At 39.6% G+C, this 26,001-nt stretch overlaps 1 protein-coding gene across 5 annotated transcripts in view; it reads left to right on the top strand.

The window, feature by feature from the left end:
* Window positions 1–26,001, top strand: part of LOC134207769 (E3 ubiquitin-protein ligase Ubr3) — a 187,153-nt gene that overhangs the window by 36,540 nt on the left and 124,612 nt on the right. The gene's annotated exons all lie outside the window — the stretch shown is intronic.

The raw sequence follows: 26,001 nt of genomic DNA, 5'->3' as shown, positions 1-26,001 counted from the left end.
ACTGCACTGCACCTTTAAACGGGCTGGCAGCTAGACTCGACCAAAGTCGGATGGAAGGTGTTGGTGAAACCATTAAAGCCTTCTATTAACAATAATAATAGCAGCGCGAATGGGTTCGATAAACGAAGAGCGAAAAAGTAAAATTGCACACAACATAAAACCAAAGCTTCGGTGCTAATAATAGGTAGGTCTGGCATAAAGTAGAGAAGAGTATGGAATAGATAGAGCACCGATAGACGAAGAAAAAGACAAGAAAAGACGAAGGCTAATGTGTGAGAGGTAGAAGAAACAAAACATTACAGAAACCTCAGCAAGGCAAGTTAGCAACTTGGTCCACGTTCCGTCCCTTGAACCCTCTCCGGCTGAGGTGAGTGATCCGAACGATGCGCTCTGGTACCTCTTCCGTCGTCAGCAGAAGACCTCACTTTTCTCCGGGCAAGGCGCTTGCTGGCAAAGTCGTATTAGTTACCAGCAGGATACGCACTCGGCTCTCATCGTCCGCGGTCCATCGTCGGTCGTCATGCTGCGGCATTTGGAAGATTGGTACCTACTTGTCGCCGGCCCGTTGTCGTTTCGTTTCGACTTGCCATTAATGAGTACCGGTTTGGACTAAGACGACGGCGTCGTCGTCGTCGTTATCTTCTACTCTTTGAAGTTATGCACATGAGGTAGCAATGTGCGATAAAAGCCGGACACAGCGTCCTCGACATTGAAATGGCGACACCGCAACAGCAGCAACGGGGCGGAACCGTTAGGGGCAAGGCTGAGGTCAACGCGATTGGAGTATCCGGGACGTGAGAAAAGTTGCTTGGGAGGAGGAATGTTTTTATTGAACTTGAGTTAGTTTTGCTTTGGACATTTAAGTTTGTGCTGCATTTGAGTCACAAGAGTGAAACATAATTTAAATGATAGTAACAACAAATGTACAACTGTTATTAATAATTTTTGATCATCTCTGGCAAGATTAAAGATTTTGATGATTGGCTTGTTCCTAGGCACTGATAAATATATGCCGTTCAATGCACTTCGGTACACGAAAAATCCAATATGATTAAAAAAAAAATCTACGGTTGATAGTTTTCTAAACAACTATTGCAGTCCCATAAAGTGCTTCAAAAATTCCCGGAACCCTTTTATGTGAGTTAAATTTAGAACATCACATCACACTGGATCGCCTTTCAAACGATAAAGTTAATTGATTCAACAATGTGATCAAAACAGCTTGTGACATATCATGGTTATGTTTATTTTGTTTATGTAGCAAATATTAGATTCGATTTTCTGTTTATTGTAAACTGATACTAAATTGAACGGTTTGCTTAATGCAAATGTCTCGGTATGACCCACATTTAAATTCTGATTAATCCGAAAACAAATAAACAACGAATTCATTTGTCTAGCGTAGGAATATTTCGACAATCATCGCCTCATAAAGTAACAATAACAAATAAAACACGTTATCTAATCTGAAAATGTTGATTAGTTCGATTCTAATATTCATGTTGTTGTCAATAAAAGCACACAAAATCCATAAAAGTTGCATAATTTGTTGCCTTTTTTCGGTTTGACTCACCGCGTCGTCAGTAATCGATACTCGACAAACTCTGCCTCTGTACAGCGGGTGACACACTTTCCGCTCCCCAAGTCAAGCCCTGAAGAATCCACATAGAATTTCGTCCAGCTGCGTTCCCAACCAGAACAAACAACTGCTGTTGCGAAAAACAAAACAACAGCGACCTGCAACGCAAAAGTTTCCTGCCCGGTTCTCCGCAAAGCCAGCTGTGGATGACGTCACGCCAGGCGTTCCAATGTCCGCACCACACCACTAACCGCGTTCGGCCCACCAGAACGGAGGCCACACGCGGTTGGTTTGTTTGCTTCCTAGCAGTGCAGTGCCAGCGGTGCGAGCGCTGAAAGCCCCCCAGCGGAACCTCACACAATGATCATCGCAAACGGCAAGAGTAACCCCATCCAACCACCACCAACAGAAGCTACGAGGAAAACAGGTACCTTCCTACCATCAGCAGCCGGTAGGTAGTCTTGTGACTGTGTGTGGCATCAGCTTAGGGGCAAACCGATACAGCCACGTTTGATTCTGTCGAGTTCGCTTCCAGTGGCGGCGGACCGGATCGTCGGTATGCGAGTCCACTCTGGAACTAGTTTCGAGCTTTTTACCACCCTGGTCTCGGTGTGCGTTAACCGGACGGATGGACGGACGAACGAACGAACGAGAGTCCTCGTGAGGAAGTGCTTCACGCGCTGCTGACACCCCGAGAAATTTGTCACGTTGTTTCGTGCATCGCAACCGAAACTGGTGAAACCGGTCACAACGTTTTCCCTCGGTGTCACGCCGCGAAGCAACGTGCATTGAACTCTTGTGCGCGGTTTATTTACACCTCAAGTCAAGACTCGGCCAGGGCCGTTGCTGGTTGTCGTCGTCAACAACATCTCGGTCGCGCCGTGGTGTGGTGGTCGAGCTGCTAGAATGCTGCGGGATAGAAGCGAGAAATGATTGTGTGGATTCGTCGGATGGTTCCTATGGGTCAGGTGTTGCGCGATGCGACGACGCCTTTGGTTGCTTGAAGGGTGTACCGCAGAGGCAGAGGCTCGTCGTCTTTTACCTATTTCGCAATCTTACGTCGACGACTGAAACCCCATACTTAGTCATATAACTTTCAGTGACTTTGTTTGGGCAGCATTCATGATGACTTGGCGATTTTGATTTGATTAATTTCAATTGAGAAGGATTCAGATTTTATTCGAATAACATCGGTTTGAATCACGGAATCATCGGATTTACATCTTGGTTTTGAATCACGAATTAATGCGATTTATGTATATTGGAACTGGATTAGAATTTGTTTTGCATTGGACTATTTTTGAACCATAATTGTTTGGTTTGGTTAGATATGTAATGGACTTGAATTAAATCTGAATTGACTTTAGATTGGATTTCAATTGAACTTAAATTGGATTTAGAATGATTTGTTTTTGATTAGAGATTTTGTTCTTCTCATACACTATTTGAGTGTACGTACGATCACTCCAAAACCGAACTTCCGATAGAAGACCCAGAGACGTGAGAAAGGCACTATTTCATTGTATTTAAATTGATTTGGGTTTGGATTTGGACTGATTGGATTTAAACAAGATCGGTACTGGATTTGGATTGAATACGGATTGGTTTTAAATTTTATTGAGGCTGGGTTCAGATTGAATGGGGTTGTATTGAATTGAATTTGAATTGCAAAGGGAAAGGATTTGAAATTGGATTTTGATTAAATTTTTGTTTGGTTGGAATTCGATTCATATTGTAATGAAACATTGAATTGGATTACGATTGAATTTGAATTGGATTAGGCTGAATTCAATTGGGCTGAATTTGGATTAAATTTTTATTTGGTTTAGATAGGATTTAGACGCAGAGGCAATACACTCATGTCATTATTCAAATCTAAACCAAATCTAGTCCAAATCTAATTCAAATCCAATCCAAATCCATTTTAAATTCAATCCAAGTCCAATTCAAATCCAATCTAAATCCATTTCAAGTCCAATCCAATTCAAATCCAAAACCAATTTTAATTCAAATTCAATCTAAATCCATTCCAAATTCGACCCGAATCCAATGTAAATCCAATTCCAATCAAAATCTAATCTAATTCTGTTCCAAATCCAATTCAAATCCAATCGTAATCTTATCCAAATCCAATACAATTCCATTTCAAATCTAATTCAAATACAATCCAAATCCCAGCCAATCCAAACACAAAACCAGTTAAAATTCAATCCAAATCTATTCCAAATCCAATCCAAATTCATTTATTAAGATAAAAATCCAATGCAAATCAAATACAAATCTTATCCAAATCCAATCCAAATCCAATCCAAATCCATTCAAATCCAAATGCATTCAAATGCTATACAAATCTTATTGAATTCCAATCCAAATCCTAACCAATCAAGATTCAATCCAACCAAAATTCAATCTAATTTCAATCTAAATTCAAATCCATTCAAAATTTACCCTGTCCATGGATAAGGGGCTTGACGTTGATATTTCAAGTGTCTTAAAAAGATTTTTATTTTATTTTTATTTTTGTTGTTTGATAGAGTGCTTTTTTCAAACAAAGGTTAAGTTCAACACTAAATAAAAAAATAGAGATATTTTTCCATTTTTATATCTCCTTCACAAGAATATCGTTATTTTAATGGTAATGGTTTGAAAATAAGCTCCGTAGAGAAACTTTTATCACATCTTACTTAAATAAGGTCAACAGTTATACCAAACACTTGAGGTACCATGCCTCCAAGTTAACTAATGGTTAGTGTCGCACGATCTAACAACAACTGCCTATTGGTAAATTTGGAGGTGCCGGCAGGGCTCAGTAGGGTCTAACTAACATAACTCTAATACTAACAAGACCCTGAAACAAACGCTTATCCAAATAGCATACATCTATTTATACTTGTAGTAGTAGCTAACAATAATTCCTTTTGTACCCCTATAGCTGACGTAAAACTTTAGTAGTGAAAAGTAGAATTTGTAGATTTACTAATTTGGCATTGGAGATAGTGAATGTATCTATTATATCTTCTCGATAATCTTTTTATTTTAGTCTCTCTAGCTGCATGGATCAACGCAAAAAACTGTTTCTCTCTTCCTTCTATTAGGTTAGTTAGAAAAATTAGCGGATATATAGGGGACATGACTTAGTGTTTCTCGTATTAAGACAAATTCGCTGACCTTTACCTTATAATAAAATAAATGACCGATAGTAAAAAATGACTGAAATTTAAAGATATCAAATAAATAATAAAAACGAAAATGAATACATGACCATCGGTGGACAGAAAGACAAGAGCCAGAGCTCTGTTTAGAATAGTTAATTGAGACCATTGCACTCACAAGATAGAGAACAACTAGTCCCATTATTATTGCTACAAGACTAATAACTTGACCACTTACGGAAATGAGGATAGACCATATGATGCGTTCATCCGCTATTATATTGAATATTGTATACCCTGAATCTGAATAACTGAATTTTAGACCTCATTATTTTAATAAATAATAAAGGTTTGAATATTAGAAAAGGGAATAGAACTTGACCAACAAAAAGCAATTACGGAACAACTGGAGAGAAATTTTGTATAATGATCACTATTAGACTACTGAAACTTTAACATATGACATTACTGTGATACAATTATCTCGACGACGTATTGACAAACATCCGATACTCAACCGTGTTAAAATAAGGGAAGCTCTTCAATGTGTCCATTTATTACAATAGTACTTAAATTAATCTATTTTGAAACTACCCTACCAGAATGATATCATTACATCTTTATTCGAAATTGTTACTTGGAAATGGCAACAGTACCACCCGTTGTCAACATAGACTACTATTAGGTATTGAATGTCGGCTCCAAGTAACTAATAATTAAATTTACATGTTAACTACTTATTCAGAAAACATCTATGTACATGTTGAGCTTCCATTATTTGTTCGGTTTATAATTGACAGACTGTAGATAGAAAGAATAATGTATCGGTATGATCACAATACAAACCCAGGCCGCAGTGACCTAGTGAGCAACATAGCTTGAGTCGTCTGCTAGTATTGTGTATCACATGGAGAGCCCAGCCGAGATACCAGTCTATTAAGACTACAACTGGTCAACTCTCGAAAAAAAAAAAAAAAAAAAAAAAAAAAATTCAAATCCATTCAAAATTCAATCACAATTTTATCCAAATCCTATCCAAATCCAATTCAAACCCAATCCGAATTCAATTCAAGTCCAATCTAAACTCAATCCAATTCAAATCCAAACCTAATCCAAATTCAATCAAATTATAATCTAAAACCATTTAAAATATAATTCAAATCCAATCCAAATCTAATAGAAATCCAATCCAAATAGAATCCAAGTGGTGTCAGGTTTTTTGGCCGAAGGTCATTAGGTCGAATGGTCACTAGACCGAACGGTCATTAGGCCGAAAGAGAAAGAAGTGAAAAATGATAAGTTCTTCCTTCACCTTACCCTTTCTTCCTTCTCCCTTCTTGCACTTTCCTTCTTCTATCTGTCTTTTTTTCCTTCTTCTTCCCTTCTTCCTTCTTTCTTCTTTCTTTTTCCTTCTTTTTGCCTTTCTCGTATACTAAACTAAGTATACGGTAAAGGCTATATGATCGCTCCAAAAACAAACTTTTTATAGAAGGCCCGGAGACCCATAGTGTTATATACCGATCGACTCAGCTCGACGAATTGAGGTGATGTCTGTGTGTATGTGTGTGTGTCTGTGCGCACCCACCCAAAAAAAATGTCACTCATTTTTCAGGCACTTAGCCTTAACCGATTTACTCGCAACAAGTTGTATTCGACGAAGAATACTCTCCCATTGTTTCCTATTGAAAATTGGCCAGATCGGACTATGGGCTCAAGAGTAATGGCCAAAATACTATTTTTATAATGCACGAGAAATGCACCATCACCGCTAGGTGGATTAATCAGGGTTTTTCTTTCTTTTTCTTTCTTATTTCTTAGAAATAAGGAAAACGGAAGAAAGAAGAAAGAAAAAGTTATTTCTCCTTTCTTCCGTTTTCCTTCTTTCTTCCATCTTTTTTCTTCCTTCTTTTTTCTTTTTTCTTATTTCTTCCTTTTTCTTTCTTCTTTCTTCCGTCTTCCTTCTTTCTTCTTCTTTCTCTCTTCTTCCTTCATCCTTCGTTTTCCTTCCTTCTTTCTTCCTTATTCTTTATTCCTTCCCTCAGCCTTCTTCATTCCATCTTCTTCCTTCTTCTTTCCTTCTTATTTCTTCCATTTTTCTTCTTCCTTCTACTTTCTTTCTTTTTCCTTCTTCTTTCTTCTTTTTTCCTTCTGCTTTCTTCCTTCTTTCTACTTCCTTCTTCCTTCTACTTTCTTTCTTCTTTTTTCCTTCTTTCTTCTTTTTTCCCTTTTTCTTCCGTTTCCCATCTTCTTTCTTTTTTTATTCCTTCTTACTCTTCCTCTCCGCCTCCTTCTTCCTTCTTCTTTTTAACTTCTTACTTCTTCTTTTTAACTTCTTCCTTCTTACTTCTTCCTTCTTACTTCTTCCTCCTTTTTCCTTCTTTCTTCTTTTCTATTTCTTTCTTCTTCTTTTCTATTTCTTTCTCACTTCGATCTAATCACTTCTCACTCCCACTTCTCATTCGACCTAATGACCCAGCATCAATCCAAAACTAATCCAAATCCATTTCAGATCCAAATTCAATCCAGATCTATTTCAAATCTAATTAAAATCCTATCAAAATCCTATCCAAATCCATTTCAAACCCAATCTAAATTCAATTCAAGTCCTATTTATACGCAATCCAATTCAAATCCAAACCCAATTCAAGTACGTTAAAAATTCAATCAAATTATAATCCAAATCCATTTCAAATATAATCCAAATACAATCCAAATCTAATCCAAATCAATTTCAAATCCAAATTCAATCAAAAGCTAATCCAGATCCTATACAAATCATATTAAAAACGAATTTAAATCCAATCAAAATCCTATCCAATCCAAATTCAATCAAAATCTAATCCAAATCCTATACAAATCCATTTCAAACCCAATCCAAATCCAATCCAAATCCAATCCAAATCCAATCCAAATCCAATCCAAATCCAATCCAAATCCAATCCAAATCCAATCCAAATCCAATCCAAATCCAATCCAAATCCAATCCAAATCCAATCCAAATCCAATCCAAACCAATCCAAACCAATCCAAACCAATCCAAACCAATCCAAACCAACCAAACCAATCCAAACCAATCCAAACCAATCCAAACCAATCCAAACCCAACCAAACCAATCCAAACCAATCCAAACCAATCCAAACCAACCAAACCAATCCAAACCAATCCAAACCAATCCAAACCAATCCAAATCCAATCCAAATCCAATCCAAATCCAATCCAAATCCAATCCAAATCCAATCCAAATCCAATCCAAATCCAATCCAAATCCAATCCAAATCCAATCCAAATCCAATCCAAATCCAATCCAAATCCAATCCAAATCCCAATCCAAATCCAATCCAGATTCAATCTAAAACTAGTCTAAATCCAATCCGAATGCTATCCAATCCAAATCCAATCCAAATACAATTCAAATCCAAATCCAATCCAAATCCAAGTCCAATCCAAATCCAATCCAAATCCAATCCAAATCCAATCCAAATCCAATCCAAATCCAATCCAAATCCAATCCAAATCCAATCAAAATCCAATCCAAATTCAATCCAAATCCAACCCAAATCCAAATTCAATCCAAATCCATTCCAAATCCAATCCAAATCCAATTCAAATCCAATCCAAATCCAATCCAAATTCAATCCAAATCCAATCTGAATCCAATCCAAATCCAATCCGAATCCAAGTCCAATCCGAATCCAATCCAAATCCAATCCAAATTCAATCCAAATCCAACCCAAATCCAAATCCAATTTAAATCCATTCCAAATCCAATTCAAATCCAATCCAAATCCAATCCAAATCCAATCCGAATCCAATCCAATCCAAATTAATTCCAAATCAGATACAAATCAAATGCAAATCAAATCCTAATCCAATTCAAATCCAAATCTAATTTAAATCTAATCCAAATCTTACCACAAATGGATCCAATCCAAATCCAATCCAAATTTATTTCAAATCAGATACAAATCAAATGCAAATCAAATCCAATCCAATTCAAATCCAAATCTAATTTAAATCTAATCCAAATATTACCACAAATGGATCCAATCCAAATCCAATCCAAATACAATCCAAATCAAATCGAAATCCATTCCAAATCAAATCCAAATCAAATTCAAATCCAATCCAAATACAACCCAAATCAAATCCAAATCAAATACGAATCCAATCCAAATCCAATCCAAATCCAATCCAAATTCAATCCAAATCCAATCCAAATCCAATCCAAACCAACCAAACCAACCAAATCCAATCCAAACCAATCCAAACCATCCAAACCATCCAAACCAATCCAAACCAATCCAAACCAATCCAACCCAATCCAAACCAATCCAAACCAATCCAAACCAACCAAACCAATCCAAATCCAATCCAATCCAAACCCAATCCAAACCAATCCAAACCAATCCAAACCAATCCAAACCAATCCAAACCAATCCAAACCCAATCCAAACCAATCCAGATTCAATCTAAAACCAGTCCAAACCAACCGAATGCCATCCAATCCAAACCAATCCAAACCAACCAAACCAATCCAAACCAACCAAACCAATCCAAACCAATCCAAACCAATCCAAACCAATCCAAACCAATCCAAACCAATCCAAACCAATCCAAACCAATCCAAACCAATCCAAACCAACCAAACCAATCCAAACCAATCCAAACCAATCCAAACCAACCAAACCAATCCAAACCAATCCAAACCAATCCAAACCAACCAAACCAATCCAAACCAATCCAAACCAATCCAAACCAATCCAAACCAACCAAACCAACCAAACCAATCCAAACCAATCCAAACCAACCAATCCAAACCAATCCAAACCAACCAAACCAACCAATTCCCAACCAAACCAACCCAAACCAATCCAAACCAATCCAAACCAAAACAACCAAACCAATCCAATCCAATCCAAACCAATCCAATCCAAACCAAACCAATCCAACCAAACCAATCCAAACCAATCCAAACCAATCCAAATCGAACCAAACCAATCCAAACCAATCCAAACCAATCCAAACCAATCCAAACCAATCCAAACCAATCCAAACCAATCCAAATCCAATCCAAACCAATCCAAACCAATCCAAACGCAACCAAACCCAATCCAATTCCAACCAATTCCAATCCAAATCAAACCAAACCAATCCAAACCAATCCAAACCAATCCAAACCAATCCAAACCAATCCAAACCAATCCAATCCAATCCAATCCAAACCAATCCAAACACAATCCAAATCAAATCGAAACCAATCCAAATCAAACCAAACCAAACCAAACCAATCCAAACGCAACCAAATCAAACCGAACCAATCCAAATCAAACCAAACCAAATTAAACCAATCCAAACCAATCCAAACCAATCCAAACCAATCCAAACCAACCAAACCAATCCAAACCAATCCAAACCAATCCAAACCAACCAAACCAATCCAAACCAATCCAAACCAATCCAAACCAATCCAAACCAATCCAAACCAATCCAAACCAATCCAAACCAATCCAAACCAAACCAATCCAAACCAACCAAACCAATCCAAACCAATCCAAACCAATCCAAACCAATCCAAACCAACCAAACCAATCCAAACCAATCCAAACCAATCCAAACCAATCCAAACCAATCCAAATGCAATCCAATTCCAATCAAAAACCAATCCAATTCCAATCCAAATCAAATCCAAATCCAATCCAAATCCAATCCAAACCCAATCCAATCCAATTCCAATCCAAATCCAATCCAAATACAATCCAAATCAAATCTAAATCAAATCCAAATCAAATCCAAATCAAATTCAAATCCAATCCAAATGCAATCTAAATCAAATCGAAATCCAATCCAAATCAAATCCAAATCAAATTAAACCAACCAAACCAATCCAAACCAATCCAAACCAATCCAAACCAATCCAAACCAATCCAAACCAATCCAAACCAATCCAAACCAATCCAAACCAATCCAAACCAATCCAAACCAACCAAACCAATCCAAACCAATCCAAACCAATCCAAACCAACCAAACCAATCCAAACCAACCAAACCAATCCAAACCAATCCAAACCAATCCAAACCAATCCAAACCAATCCAAACCAATCCAAACCAATCCAAACCAATCCAAACCAATCCAATTCCAATCCAATCCAACCAAACCAATCCAAACCAAAACAATCCAAACCAAAAACAATCCAAACCAATCCAATCCAATCCAAACCAATCCAATCCAAACCAAACCAACCAATCCAAACCAACCAAACCAATCCAAACCAATCCAAACCAATCCAACCAATCCAAACCAACCAAACCAATCCAAACCAATCCAAACCAATCCAAACCAACCAAACCAATCCAAACCAATCCAATCCAATTCCAATCCAAACCAATCCAAACACAATCCAAATCAAATCGAACCAATCCAAATCAAATCCACATCAACCAAACCAATCCAAACGCAATCCAAATCAAATCGAAACCAATCCAAACCAAACCAAACCAAATTAAAACCAATCCAAACCAACCAAACCAATCCAAACCAATCCAAACCAATCCAAACCAATCCAAACCAACCAAACCAACCAAACCAATCCAAACCAATCCAAACCAACCAAACCAATCCAAACCAATCCAAACCAACCAAACCAATCCAAACCAACCAAACCAATCCAAACCAATCCAAACCAATCCAAACCAATCCAAACCAATCCAAACCAATCCAAACCAACCAAACCAATCCAAACCAATCCAAACCAACCAAACGCAATCCAAACCAATCCAATTCCAACCAACCCAATCCAAATCAAACCAAACCAATCCAAACCAATCCAAACCAACCAAACCAACCAAACCAATCCAAACCAATCCAAACCAATCCAAACCAATCCAAACCAAACCAATCCAAACCAACCAATCCAATCCAAACCAATCCAAACCAAACCAATCCAACCAAACCAACCAAACCAATCCAAACCAATCCAAATCGAATCCAAATCGAACCAAACCAATCCAAACCAATCCAAACCAATCCAAACCAATCCAAACCAATCCAAACCAATCCAAACCAATCCAAACCAACCAAACCAATCCAAACCAACCAATTCCAATCCAAACCAATCCAACCAATCCAAACCAATCCAAACCAATCCAAACCAATCCAAACCAATCCAAACACAATCCAAACACAATCCAAATCAATCCAAATCAAATCCAAATCAAATCCAAACCAATCCAATCCAACCAATCCAAATCAAATCCAAATCAAATTAAAACCAATCCAACCAATCCAAACCAATCCAAACCAATCCAAACCAATCCAAACCAATCCAATCCAAACCAATTCAAACCAATCCAAACCAATCCAAACCAATCCAAACCAATCCAACCAATCCAAATCCCAATCCAAATCCGAATCAGAATCCAAATCAAAATCCAAATCAAAATACAAATCCAATCCAGATTCAATCTAAAACTAGTCTAAATCCAATCCGAATGCTATCTAATCCAAACCAATCCAAACCAAGCCAAACCAAGCCAAATCCAATCCAAACCAATCCAACCAATCCAACCAATCCAAATCCAATCCAAATCCAATCCAAATCCAATCCAAATCCAATCCAAATCCATTTCAAATCTAATCCAAATCCAATCCAAATCCAATCCCAATCCAATTCAAATCCAATTCAAATCCAATCCAGATTCAGTCTAAAACTAGTCTAAATCCAATCCAAATCTAATTCAAATCCAATCCAGATTTATTCCAAATCAGATACAAATCCAATCCATATCAAATAATATCCAAATCTAATTTCAATCTAATCCAAATTTTATCCAAATCTTATCCAAATCCATTCCAAATGTAATCCAAATCCTATTAAAATCCAATTCAGATTCATTTAAATAATTCAAATCCAATCCAAATCCTACCCAATCAAAATCCAATCCATCTCAAATTCAATCAAAACGTAATCCAAATCCTATCCAAATTCATTTAAAATCCAATCTAAATTCAAGTCAAGTCCAATCTAAACTAAATCCAAACCTAAACCAAATCCGATCCAAATTTAATCAAAATATAATCCAAGTCCATTTCAAATCTAATCCAAACCCTATCCAAATTCCAGCCAAATTTCAATAAAAATTAAATTCAAATCCAATACAAATCCAACGCAAATCCAATTCAAACCCAATTTAAATCCAATCCAATTCAAAAGTAATTTACCCTCAATCTAATCCAAATCCAATCGATATTCCATCTATTTCAAATTCATATACAATTCATATCCAATTCTATTTCAATTTAATTCCAATCAAAATACCGATTCTGATCAAATCCGTTGCAAATCCAAACCAAATCTAATCCAAATCCAATCCAATCAAAATCTAATCCAAATCTCCTTCAAATCCAATTCAATTCAAATTTAAATTTAGTCATACGACAATCAAATTTCAATCCAATTTCAGTTCAATTTCAATAGGAGCACTACCAATCCAAATTGAATTCAATTACAACTCAACTGTCCAAATTTAAGTAGAATCCTAATCTATTTCACATACTATTTGGATGTGGATAGTATTGGAAATGGATTTGGAATGGAATGGATTTCGCATCAAAATTCACATCCAATCCTCATCCAATTGAAATCTCATTTTAATTCTAAACCAATCCCAATTAAATCAATATCCAATCTAATCCGTCTTTTCCAGCTTGTTTCTTTTTGCACTTACTATTAAGTTGGGAAGAAGTCAGACCTTCACATTAACATCTTATTAGTTTATTGGTCTAATTGACGCCCCGTACTTCTTTTAACTATCCATAAAATGTAACATGTGTTTGCATGTTTAGGTGTTCTATTCAGCAAACTGCTTTCACTGATCGTCTTCTTCCATATAAGAGACGGTTCACCGCACTCGGTTTGACCGATCGTTGTTGCAAATGCCATTGCCAAGGTCATTCAGTTTCGCGAACTCTTTCCTATTACAGTAGCGTCGTTATTCGCGCTAACAAAAAAGACCAATATGAACTTGATCGGATAGCAAAAATCATGATCACGGCCCCGATGACGTCAATAATGACGGCGATGAAGCTGAAAAGAATTCAATTTTTCGCATGAAATAGCTCAACTTTACGCGAGAGGTTCGTTTCTCGCTGTTTGCTCAGCAATTATGAGATCTCGCGTGCACGATCATGTACGCGAGTGAATAAGTTCAAAAAAATGTTGAATCAAATAAAAGCAACTCCCAATCTTATCTATGATCTCGCCACTGACTGACTGTGCCTGAGAAGCGCGTGATTCCCGCCAAAAAGTGGCCCTTGACCAATGACAAACAAATTGAGCGTCAAGTGCCTCAAGTACGCGCGCTTCCATAGGCCTCTAATCAACGCGCAGCAACTGGACGGACACTTCCAGTTCCACCCGAGCAAGAACCAGTTTCCATCTGCTGTTGCTCGGCTGGGCTGTGTCGGTCGTCGGGGAGGCTTCCATTCCAGTTCCAGCAGCGCTTCGAACCGACCGACCGACCGACCGATGATCGACCAAAGTCATTGAACTTGCACCGATGGATCAACAATCTTACGGATCGGGGAACTTGCGCTCGGCACGGCATAACAACAACCCGAGACGGAGAGCTCGCAGACCGTGAGCGGTTTCACGTGGTCTGATTCGATCGCGTTGCCTTCTACTTGTAGGGTCGGCCGCAAGCGGAATGAACGGGTGGACGGGAGAATTCCCCGGTTGGTTTTTTGATCTAGCACTTGCACGCAATCCGGCACCACGCATAGATCCATGAATCGATCGCGTTGTTTCACGAAAGGGGGGAACCAAACGGCAGCCCGAAAAGCAAGAACTCAAACGCCCATACGTCGTCGTCGTCGTCATCGTGATCGAGTAGCAGACGGAGAGACGGAGATCATTGACACCAACAACAGCGGTGAGGAGCGAGTCGAGCAAGCAGCACGATCGAGTCGTTTCATTTTTTGGGACTTGTGGTGTATTGTGCTCCACGCGTTCGATCGACAACGATCGCCGCGATGACGACGTTGGTGGAGAATGGGTTATGGCATGTAAACAACAACGCAACGCAGTTCTACTCCGAGGCCATCAAAACAACATGCCTCCGAAGGTGCTCATTAATATTCATGAGGTTCGTGTCAGTCGGTGGTGTGAGTCTTTCTCGGTTGCGTATCGACTTTCGACTGTGAATCAAGTTGCGATGGCGAGATATTTTTATGAACATTCAAATATCGATTTGAGATCGGCTTGATTGGGAGTATGGCAGCATTCCGCGATTGAAACCAGAAACCGAATATATGCGGCGACTCACGTTGATCTCCATCCAATCCAATGAAGTTCATTATAGCGGAAAAACAAACCGGTCAGCGTTTGCTCTGGATATCACCCATACCAATCGCGGGTTCGTTGTGTTGGGGCATGAACTTGAACAGGAGAGCACATCACCCATATTACTTAGAATATTGGACCTTTGAATAGTGCAACATCCGTGGTGGTATTTAATTTTTTCTCATACCAATAAAAAGAGTATAAACACTTAAGTTGCAAATATTATGCGATTTCCGGATATTCAACAGCTGAGATTTCGGATTTGTCCGTCGAGATTTCGATGAACTTTGCAGAGACTTCCGTAGTCGCGGCCATGATCATGGCAAAAATCAATACCGCCGAATGTGATCTTGATTCAGAATACTGTCCATGATTGCATATTTTTAACATTTCAAGTTTATATCGATTTTGAGTTAACTTCGTAGATTGTCTTGAAATCAGTCCCATCTTTGCTGAATTTCTTATTCATATGGGACAGATATGTTTTTGTGGGCAGTATAGTTCTATAAGCTGTGTCATTATAAGGAAGTATAATGAACTTATGAAACCTGTTAAGTTAGTAGGCATGCATCAAAATGTCAGGTTCTTATATACGTTAGTAACATTTAACATATTTTCTATGCAATATTCGTAGAAGTATCTGAGGACCCAGTAATTGTATTCCCAGTTTAAAAAAAAAAAGAGCCGTAGCGTGGACTCCCGGCGCCCTTGGCGAAATCTTTTTAGGGCGCCCCTCTCGTATTAAGGAAAAATGTGCAATGTTTCACAATCCAATAACATTTTGAATCTCACCTTAAAGTTTTATAAATTTTTATTAACGAGATTTTCTTCACTATGTTGGCTCATCTTGTAGAACAATAAGATTAAAAAGTTTAGTAGATTGAAGATGCTTCATATAACAAGCAATATAAAGCCTGTCCACGTTAAATTTCGGACAGTCAGATAATGTTCAATTCATTTGTCGCCATTTCATCAGTTTGGACGAGAGCTAAAACATGCTGAAAGCAGCGGTTAAGCGAAGAGATTGAGCTGTCATGTAAATAGTTCGTCTCAGTGGTTGGTAAAAATGTTTAAAAATCGCGTTGGATGATGGGTGTCCGAAATTTAACGTGGACAGGCTTTATTAGGCGGTATGTCCCTGGAAAGTTTTTAAATTTTGTGACCTTTTACACTAATTTGCAAAATATGGTAAGAACTTGGTAGAGTCGTGGACAATTCTGGATCCTCGTATGAAATCTGTTGGAACATCCAGGCTGAAAGATCATTAAAATTGCTGAAAGTTATTTTACTTACAGCTCATAGTGTCCTAACGGCTATTTCTTGCTCTTGGTGGAAGGAACTGACGTACTTGCAAATACATAGCAGAGAAAAGAGATTTGAAAATCATGACAAATCATATACTAATGTCCAATGGTTGGAACAAGAAAATCCAACTCTGAAGTGGATCGATCGATGATCGAAATCGCTATCGGATTTAGGATATGGATATGGATGTTGGGTCAATAACATCCAACTTTGAAGTAGTCGAAATCGACATCGGAAGCAGGAGGGCCAGGAAGTGAGGAAATGAGGCTATGAATGCTTAGATAGCACATGCCTTGGCACATGTTGTATGTATTGCAGATAAATTTTGCTAATCAATGAGAGCTTTGATAAATGATAACCAAAGAAGTAATTTAATTATATTATTGCTACTCAGTCTTGCAATTATTACAATGAGTTTTTTTTATTTACCCGACGTTTCGACACGGGAATTGTATCTTTTTCAAGGGGAAAATATTTTTGTTGTTTGTCCCTTGTAAAAGACACAATCCCCGTGTTGAAACGTCGTGTAAATTAAAAAAAACTCGTTGTAATAATTGCAAGACTATGTAGCCGTTCAACGCACAGTCGATCCATAATCAGTAGTCATTTAATCAAGGCACATTATCACTGCTTATCGTAAGTTTTTCTGAATGAAATGAGAGTTGTCTTAAATCTACACCATCCTTACCTTTACCTCATCCCGATATAAGTCATTAGCGCAAAAGGTCTTTTACAATTTTGGTCAACACCTGTGGCAGATTGTGCCCGAAAATGGCAACAACCCGATCTACAATTTTCAAATAACTTGGCCCCTTGTAGATGGTTCCAAAAGGCTCAAAGAAACCGAAAGGGCAGTCAAAGTTAAGATCAAATCATTCGACTTGTTTATTTGAGATAGAAGAAAGATTAGATTTCTTGAAATTTCTCCGCCATAGACCTTTAGACTTTTTGGTCGGTTTGTTATTATTTGGCCATGTAACGAATAAAATTGTTCTGTTTCCCATACCGTGATTCTTGATTCTGGCGTCCCCTGAGGGCTGGCGCCCTTGGCGGGGGCCAACCCGGCCAACCCCACGCTACGGCGCTGGGCACACTCGACTGATAATACCAGCAGCAGGGTTTGCAGAAATCGATCTCAATAGATAACGAACAACAATACAATAGAGGCAAAAACCTTTTCAAATCATCACAAGCCATGAAAACAAGTTAGTCGAACTTGTATACAAGTGCGAAAAAAACAAATTCGAATAGGCTGCCCCCACCGGGAGGCTTTGACAAAACGCTTCGTTCTCGCTCATTTTATGTTGATCATATTTTTCCACACAGCTGTGTAAAACAAGTTGTAATGCATTATCAAAACTGGTGACCCCCATAATTGGTGATTTTTTAAAGGAATTCATCATGAAGTATAGACCCACTTCCTAATCAGTTCATTATCGTAACAGCTTGCGAAAAACGTCTCTCCCGGTATGCTACCTGTCGATTTTTTCATTCTCCTTTGGATTCGATGCCTGACCAGCAGTCAAAGAATGAATCAAGCTGATGACAAAGGGTATTGTCAATTTGGAGTTTCAAGAAGGGCCAAGAGAAGTGGAAGATGTTTCACGAGTTTTGTGCGAAAAACATTCCTTAAAAAAAGGGTTGTAAAGTTCGCGGTGAGCACTTGATTCAAGAGAATGGGATGTACAATTTTTTTTTTTTTTTTTATCATGATGACCGTGCATTTCGTAGTTGCTACTCCGTGATCGACCAGAACAATCGCAATTGCACAGGGAACCAATGGATGGAAGCATGGGATTTGCTCTCCAACCTCAATGTGCACAGTCCGAGAGCTCTAGTATTTTGGATAGTCGATAACGGCGCTGGCCACGTCCTCACGGTCATCGGGGATGGGAAGGAATTGATGATGCAGTCACTCGCCCACTGCAAGCCGAGAACACCTCTGCACTCGCCACGAGCTCCTGCGGAATTTTATTGGAATCTTGGGGTTAAGGTTTTATGGCAGAGGTTCGTCTTGGTTAACGGGTTGCCAATGTGATAGTTATGAAAGGGTGGTGTAGTATTCTAATTGGATGCCGAAACGAACTTTTTCGCTCATTTCGAATTCTAACAGTAACCTGCTAGAACTAATCAAGTTGTAGGTATAGGGATAGAAGATGGAAACGGTATGAAAGCCCATTTCCAGTTCTAGCGATTGCTAGAACATGAGAAATATATGAAAAGATACAAAGTAGGAGAAATGGAACGGGCCTGGGATTGAACCCACGACCTCCTGCGTATGAGGCAGAAGCGGTAGCCATATGACCACCAAGCCCGATACTTGATTCAAGAGAATGGGATGTACAATTATACAAAAATAAGTCGAATAAAGAACTAATTGAGGACCTTCTATAGCGACTATCTTCGTTCTATGCATTCAAGGTCAGCACGCAAGAAGTTTATCCATGTCTAGTCCTTCAAAATCGATTTGGTGAAATCATCCGTTACGTCGTGACTTTTGTTGACGATGCCAGTCGCCAGGTGTTCGTGTACTTTATAGAATCTAAAAATAAGGCCGACGAGTTATATGAAAAGTTAAGGGCACTGACTGGAAGACAGGCGGGGTTTCTGAACAGACTGAATTCGTTGGAATTCCGAGCGGAATGTGTTGTGATTTCGAACAAACAACGTCGAGATTACGAGTGGAATACGTTCAGGATTACGAGTGGAATCCGTTTGAGACTCGAATGCAATCTGTTTGGGATCTAAAGAAGATTTTGTTTGTGGTTTTGTGTGAAATATTTCCGTGGAATTCCGAATAAAATTCGTTGGGATGCTGAGTGGAGTTACTTTGGGATTCCGAGTGGAATCCGTTAAGGATTCCAAGTAGAATCTATTCAGAATTCCAAGTGGAAACTTTTTGGGACTCCAAGTGGAATCCGTTTGAGACTTTGAGTGGAATCCTTTTGCAATTCCGAGTGGAAACTGTTGTGGCAAACAGTTTGAGATTCTTAGTGGAATCCGTTTGCGATTGTAATCCATTTGAGATTCCATGTGGAATCTGTTTGATATTCCAAGTTGAAACCGGTTGAGATTACGAGTGAAAACCTTTTGGGTTTCCGAGTGGAATCTGTGTGTGATTCCGAGTAGAAACCGCTTCCGAGTCAATTTAGTTTGGCATTCCGAATGGAATCCGTTTGGGATTCCTAGCGCAATTGAGATTGCGAGTGGAATCCGTTTATAATACCGAGTGGAATCCGTTAAAGATCCACAGTGGAATGCGTTTGGGATTCCGAGTGGAATCTGTTCGGGATTTCGAGTAGAAACCGCTTGGGATGTCTAGAGAAATCCGTTTGAAATTACAAGTGGAATCTGTTTAAGATTCCGAATGGAATCCATTTTAGATTCCAAGTGCAATCCATTGAAGATTCCTAGGGAAAGCTGTTTGGGATTTCGAGTGGATTTTTTTATGGGATTTCTAATGAAATCCGTTTGGTATATGGAAGGGAATCCGTTTGGTATTTCGAGTGAAATTCTTTGAGATTCGAGTGGAATCTATTTGGAATTCGTTTGGGATTCCGAGTGAAATCTGTTTGGGAATCCGTTTGGGATTATGAGCGGAAATCATTGGAGATTCCGAGTGGAATCGGTTTGGGATTCCGAGTGGAATCCGTTTGGGATTCTGAGTGGAATCCGTTTGGGATTCCGAGTAGAATCCGTTTGGGATCCCGAGTAGAATCCGTTTGGGATTTTGAGTGGAATCCATTTGGGATTCCGAGTGGAATTCGTTTGGGAATTCGAGTGGAGTTAGTTTTGGATTCCGAGTGGGATCGGTTTGGGATTCCGATTAGAATCCATTTGGGATTCTGAGTGGAATCCGTTTGGGATTTTGAGTGGAATCCAATTGGGATTCCGAGTGGTATCTATTTGGGATTCCGAGTGGCATCCGTTTAAGATTCCGAGTGGAATCCGTTTGGGATTCCGAGTGGAAGTCGTTTGGGATTCCGAATGGAATCGGTTTGGGATTCCGATTGGAATCGGTTTGGGATTCCTAGTGAAATCGATTTGGGATTCCCAGTGGAATCCGTTTGGGATTCGAATGTAATCTGTTTTAGGTTCCGAGTGGAATCTGTTTGGGATCTCAAGAAAATTTTGTTTGTGATTTTGTGTGAAATCTGTTAGGGAACTCGAGCTGAATCCATTAAGGATTCCAAGTGGAATCTTTTCAGGATTACGAGCTGAATAAGTTTGGGGTTTAGGGTGGAGTCCGTTTGGAATTGTAAAAAAAACCCAGATTAATCCACCTAGCGGTTATGGTGCCTTTCTCGCGCAAAAAGGTAATAAATGTAGCCTTTACGCTTACACCTCGATGATGTACAAGAAAGGCAAAACAGTTACACCGTCTAATGTTATGATAGAAAATTTACACTAGAAGACGACAGATGGCGCTGCCAAAAGTTTCTCGAATTTCCTATGTTCGAATTTTGACTTTCGGCCAATTTCACAGTACTATGAAACTGAACGAAGAGCATACTTACGCCTAAATGCGGGCAACACGAGCATCTTTATAGTACGATGAAACTCTAAATTAGAGCACGCCACGGATAAACTTTAAAAATATTCATAGATGCCAGGCATTTTTCATAACACATTATTTTTCTATGTAACTATGTCACATCACTATTTCAATATTATCTATTTTTTGCAATTCGTGATTATTATGAAATTCAATAGTGATCAACAGCGTTTTAGTCACTGTCGGATGCAACTGGTTGCAAGAAAATCGGTTAAGAGTTTCTATGTGAAAATTTGGCTAATGTTTTTTATGGCATTTTATGCACACACACACGCACACACATACACACACACGCACACACGGACAGACAGACATTTGTTCAGCTCATCGAGCTGAGTCGAATGGTATATAACACTATGGGTCTCCGGGACTTCTATCAAAAGTTCGAATTTGGAGTGAAATGATAGCCTTTCGGTACAACTTAGTTGTACGAGAAAGGCAAAAATCGTTGAGATTCCGAGTGGAGTTAGTTTGGGATTCTCCGAGTAGAATTCGTTGGAGATTCCGAGTGGAATCGGTTTGGGATTCCGAGAGGAATCCGTTTGGGATCCCGAGTAGAATCCGTTTGGGATTTTGAGTGGAATCCAATTGGGATTCCGAGTGGAATCTGTTTGGGATTCCGAGTGGAATCCGTTTAAGATTCCGAGTGGAAGTCGTTTGGGATTCCGAGTGGAGTTAGTTTGGGATTCCGAGTGGAATTCGTTTGGGATTCCGATTGGAAATCGTTTGGGATTCCGAATGAAATCGGTTTGGGATTCCGATTGGAATCGGTTATGGATTCCGAGTAGAATCGATTTGGGATTCCCAGTGGAATCCGTTTGGGATTCGAATGTAATCTGTTTTAGGTTCCGAGGGGAATCTGTTTGGGATCTCAAGAAGATTTTGTTTGTGATTTTGTGTGAAATCTGATAGGGAACTCGAGTGGAATCCATTAAGGATTCCAAGTGGAATCTTTTCAGGATTACGAGTGGAATAAGTTTGGGGTTTAGGGTGGAGTCCGTTTGGAATTCCGAATAAAAAATCGTTGGGATTCCGAGTGGAGTTAGTTTGGGATTCTCCGAGTGGAAATCGTTTGGGATTCCGAGTGGAATCCGTTTGGGATTATGAGCGGAAATCGTTGGAGATTCCGAGTGGAATCGGTTTGGGATTCCGAGTGGAATCCGTTTGGGATTCTGAGTGGAATCCGTTTGGGATCCCGAGTAGAATCCGTTTGGGATTTTGAGTAGAATTCGTTTGGGATTCCGAGTGGAATTCGTTTGGGATTCCGAGTGGAGTTAGTTTTGGATTCCGAGTGGAATCGGTTTGGGATTCCGAGTAGAATCCGTTTGGGATTCCGAGTGGAATCCGTTTGGGATTTTGAGTGGAATCCAATTGGGATTCCGAGTGGAATCTGTTTGGGATTCCGAGTGGCATCCGTTTAAGATTCCGAGTGGAATCCGTTTGGGATTCCGAGTGGAAGTCGTTTGGGATTCCGAATGGAATCGGTTTGGGATTCCGATTGAAATCGGTTTGGGATTCCTAGTGGAATCGATTTGGGATTCCCAGTGGAATCCGTTTGGGATTCGAATGTAATCTGTTTTAGGTTCCGAGTGGAATTGTTTGGGATCTCAAGAAGATTTTGTTTGTGATTTTGTGTGAAATCTGTTAGGGAACTCGAGCTGAATCCATTAAGGATTCCAAGTGGAATCTTTTCAGGATTACGAGCTGAATAAGTTTGGGGTTTAGGGTGGAGTCCGTTTGGAATTTAAAAAAAAATCGTTTGAGATTCCGAGTGGAGTTAGTTTGGGATTCTCCGAGTGGAATTCGTTTGAGATTCCGAGTGGAATCCGTTTGGGATTCCGAGTGGAATCCGTTTGGGATTTTGAGTGGAATCCATTTGGGATTCCGAGTGGAATCCGTTTGGGATTTCGAGTGGCATCCGTTTTTTATTCCGAGTGGAATCCGTTTGGGATTCGGAGTAGAAATCGTTTGGGATTCCGAGTGGAGTTAGTTTTGGATTCCGAGTGGAATCGGTTTGGGATTCCGAGTAGAATCCGTTTGGGATTCCGAGTGGAATCCATTTGGGATTCCGAGTGGAATCCGTTTAAGATTCCGAGTGGAGTTAGTTTTGGATTCCGAGTGGAATCGGTTTGGGATTCCGAGTAGAATCCGTTTGGGATTCCGAGTGGAATCCGTTTGGGATTTTGAGTGGAATCCAATTGGGATTCCGAGTGGCATCCGTTTAAGATTCCGAGTGGAAGTCGTTTGGGATTCCGAGTGGAGTTAGTTTGGGATTCCGATTGGAAATCGTTTTGGATTCCGAATGAAATCGGTTTGGGATTCCGATTGGAATCGGTTATGGATTCCGAGTGGAATCCGTTTGGGATTCGAATGTAATCTGTTTTAGGTTCCGAGGGGAATCTGTTTGGGATCTCAAGAAGATTTTGTTTGTGATTTTGTGTGAAATCTGATAGGGAACTCGAGTGGAATCCATTAAGGATTCCAAGTGGAATCTTTTCAGGATTACGAGTGGAATAAGTTTGGGGTTTAGGGTGGAGTCCGTTTGGAATTGAAAAAAAAAAATCGTTGAGATTCCGAGTGGAGATAGTTTGGGATTCTCCGAGTGGAAATCGTTTGGGATTCCGAGTGGAATCCGTCTGGGATTATGAGCGGAAATCGTTGGAGATTCCGAGTGGAATCGGTTTGGGATTCCGAGTGGAAGAAGTTTGGGATTCTGAGTGGAATCCGTTTGGGATCCCGAGTAGCATCCGTTTGGGATTTTGAGTGGAATCCAATTGGGATTCCGAGTGGAAATTGTTTGGGATTCCGAGTGGCATACGTTTAAGATTCCGAGTGGAAGTCGTTTGGGATTCCGAGTGGAGTTAGTTGGGGATTCGGAGTGGAATTCGTTTAAGGTTCCGAGTGGAAATCGTTTGGGATTCCGAATGAAATCGGTTATGGATTCCGAGTAGAATCGATTTAGGATTCCCAGTGGAATCCGTTTGGGATTCGAATGTAATCTGTTTTAGGTTCCGAGGGGAATCTGTTTTGGATCTCAAGAAGATTTTGTTTGTGATTTTGTGTGAAATCTGATAGGGAACTCGAGTGGAATATATTAAGGATTCCAAGTGGAATCTTTTCAGGATTACGAGTGGAATAAGTTTGGGGTTTAGGGTGGAGTCCGTTTGGAATTTAAAAAAAAAATCGTTGAGATTCCGAGTGGAGTTAGTTTGGGATTCTCCGAGTGAAAATCGTTTGGGATTCCGAGTGGAATTAGTTTGGGATTCTCCGAGTGAAAATCGTTTGGGATTCCGAGTGGAATCGGTTTGGGATTCCGAGTGGAATCCGTTTGGGATTCTGAGTGGAATCCGTTTAGGATCCCGAGTAGAATTCAATTGAGATTCCGAGTGGAATTCGTTTGGGATTCCGAGTGGAGTTAGTTTTGGATTTCGAGTGGAATCGGTTTGGGATTCCGAGTAGAATCCGTTTGGGATTCCGAGTGGCATCCGTATAAGATCCCGAGTGGAATCCGTTTGGGATTCCGAGTGGAAGTCGTTTGGGATTCCGAGTGGAATCCGTTTGGGATTCCAAGTGGAATCCGTTTGGAATTCAGAGTGGAAGTCATTTGGGATTCCGAATAGAATCGGTTTGGGATTCCTAGTGGAATCGATTCGGGATTCCCAGTGGAATGCGTTTGGGATTCGAATGTTATCTGTTTTAGATTCCGAGAGATTTTGTTTGTGATTTTGTGTGAAATCTGTTAGGGAACTCGAGTGGAATCTTTAAAGATTCCGAGTGGAATCTTTTTAGGATTACGAGCTGAATAAGTTTGGGGTTTAGGGTGGAGTCCGTTTGGAATTCAAAAAAAAAATCGTTGAGATTCCGAGTGTAGTGAGTTTGGGATTCTCCGAGTAGAATTCGCTTCAGATTCCGAATAGAATCCGTTTGGGATTCCGAGTGGAATCCGTTTGGGATTCGTAGTGGAAATCGTTTGGGATTCCGGGTGGAATCCATTTGGGATTCCGGGTGGAATTCGTTAAGGATTTCGAGTAGAATTTATTCGGGATTCCGAGTGGAATCCGTTTGAGATTTCGAGTGGGAACCACTTGGGATTTCGAATGGAATTCGTTCGAGTGGAATTCATTTGGGATTACGAGTGGAACCATCCGTTTGAGATTTCTTGTGGAGTTAATTTGGGATTCCAAGTGGAATCCATTTGGGATGATATGTGGAATCAATTTGGAATTTCGAGTGAATTTTTTTAGGATTTCGAGTGGAACCCGTTCGAGATTCCGAGTAAAAACGTTTGAGTTTCCGAGTGGACTTTTTTTGATTTGGAGTATAATTCATTTGAGGTTTCGAGTGATTTTTCTGCGATTCCGAGTGGAAACCGTTTAGGGATTTTGGGATTCTGATTGGAAACTTTTCGGAATTCCGAGTGGAATCCGTTGGGATTCTGAATAGAATCATTTGGGATTGCGAGTAGAATCCGTTCGATATTCCGAGTGATTTTTTTGGGATTCCGAGTGGAATCAGTTTGGGATGTCAAATGGAATCCGTTTGCGATTCCGAGTGGAATCCACTCGGGATTCCGTGTCGAAACCTTTTGGGATTCCGAGTGGAATCTGTTTTTAGATTTCGAGAATCCTTTCGCGATTTGTAGTGGAAACCGTTTAGGATTATGAGCAGAATTTATTTGGGTTTCAGAGTGTACTCCTTGTGAGATTTCTAGTGGAATAATTTTAATCGTTTGGGATTTCGAGTGCAATCCGTTCGAGTAGAATTCATTTGAGGTTACAAGTGGAACAAATTCGAGATTCCGTGTTAAAACCGTATGGAATTCAGAGTGGAATAAAAAACGTAAAAACGTTTGAGTTTCCGAGTGGACTTTTTTTGATTTGGAGTATAATTCATTTGAGGTTTCGAGTGATTTTTCTGCGATTCCGAGTGGAAATCGTTTAGGAATTTTGGGATTCTGATTGGAAACTTTTCGGAATTCCGAGTGGAATCCGTTGGGATTCTGAATAGAATCATTTGGGATTGCGAGTAGAATCCGTTCGAGATTACGAGTGATTTTTTTGGGATTCCGAGT

The sequence above is a fragment of the Armigeres subalbatus genome, chromosome 1, assembly GCF_024139115.2.
Source record: "Armigeres subalbatus isolate Guangzhou_Male chromosome 1, GZ_Asu_2, whole genome shotgun sequence".
Classification (NCBI taxonomy): domain Eukaryota; kingdom Metazoa; phylum Arthropoda; class Insecta; order Diptera; family Culicidae; genus Armigeres; species Armigeres subalbatus.
Note: the sequence above shows the minus strand (reverse complement) of the source record. Positions and strands in the feature narration are given on the sequence as shown.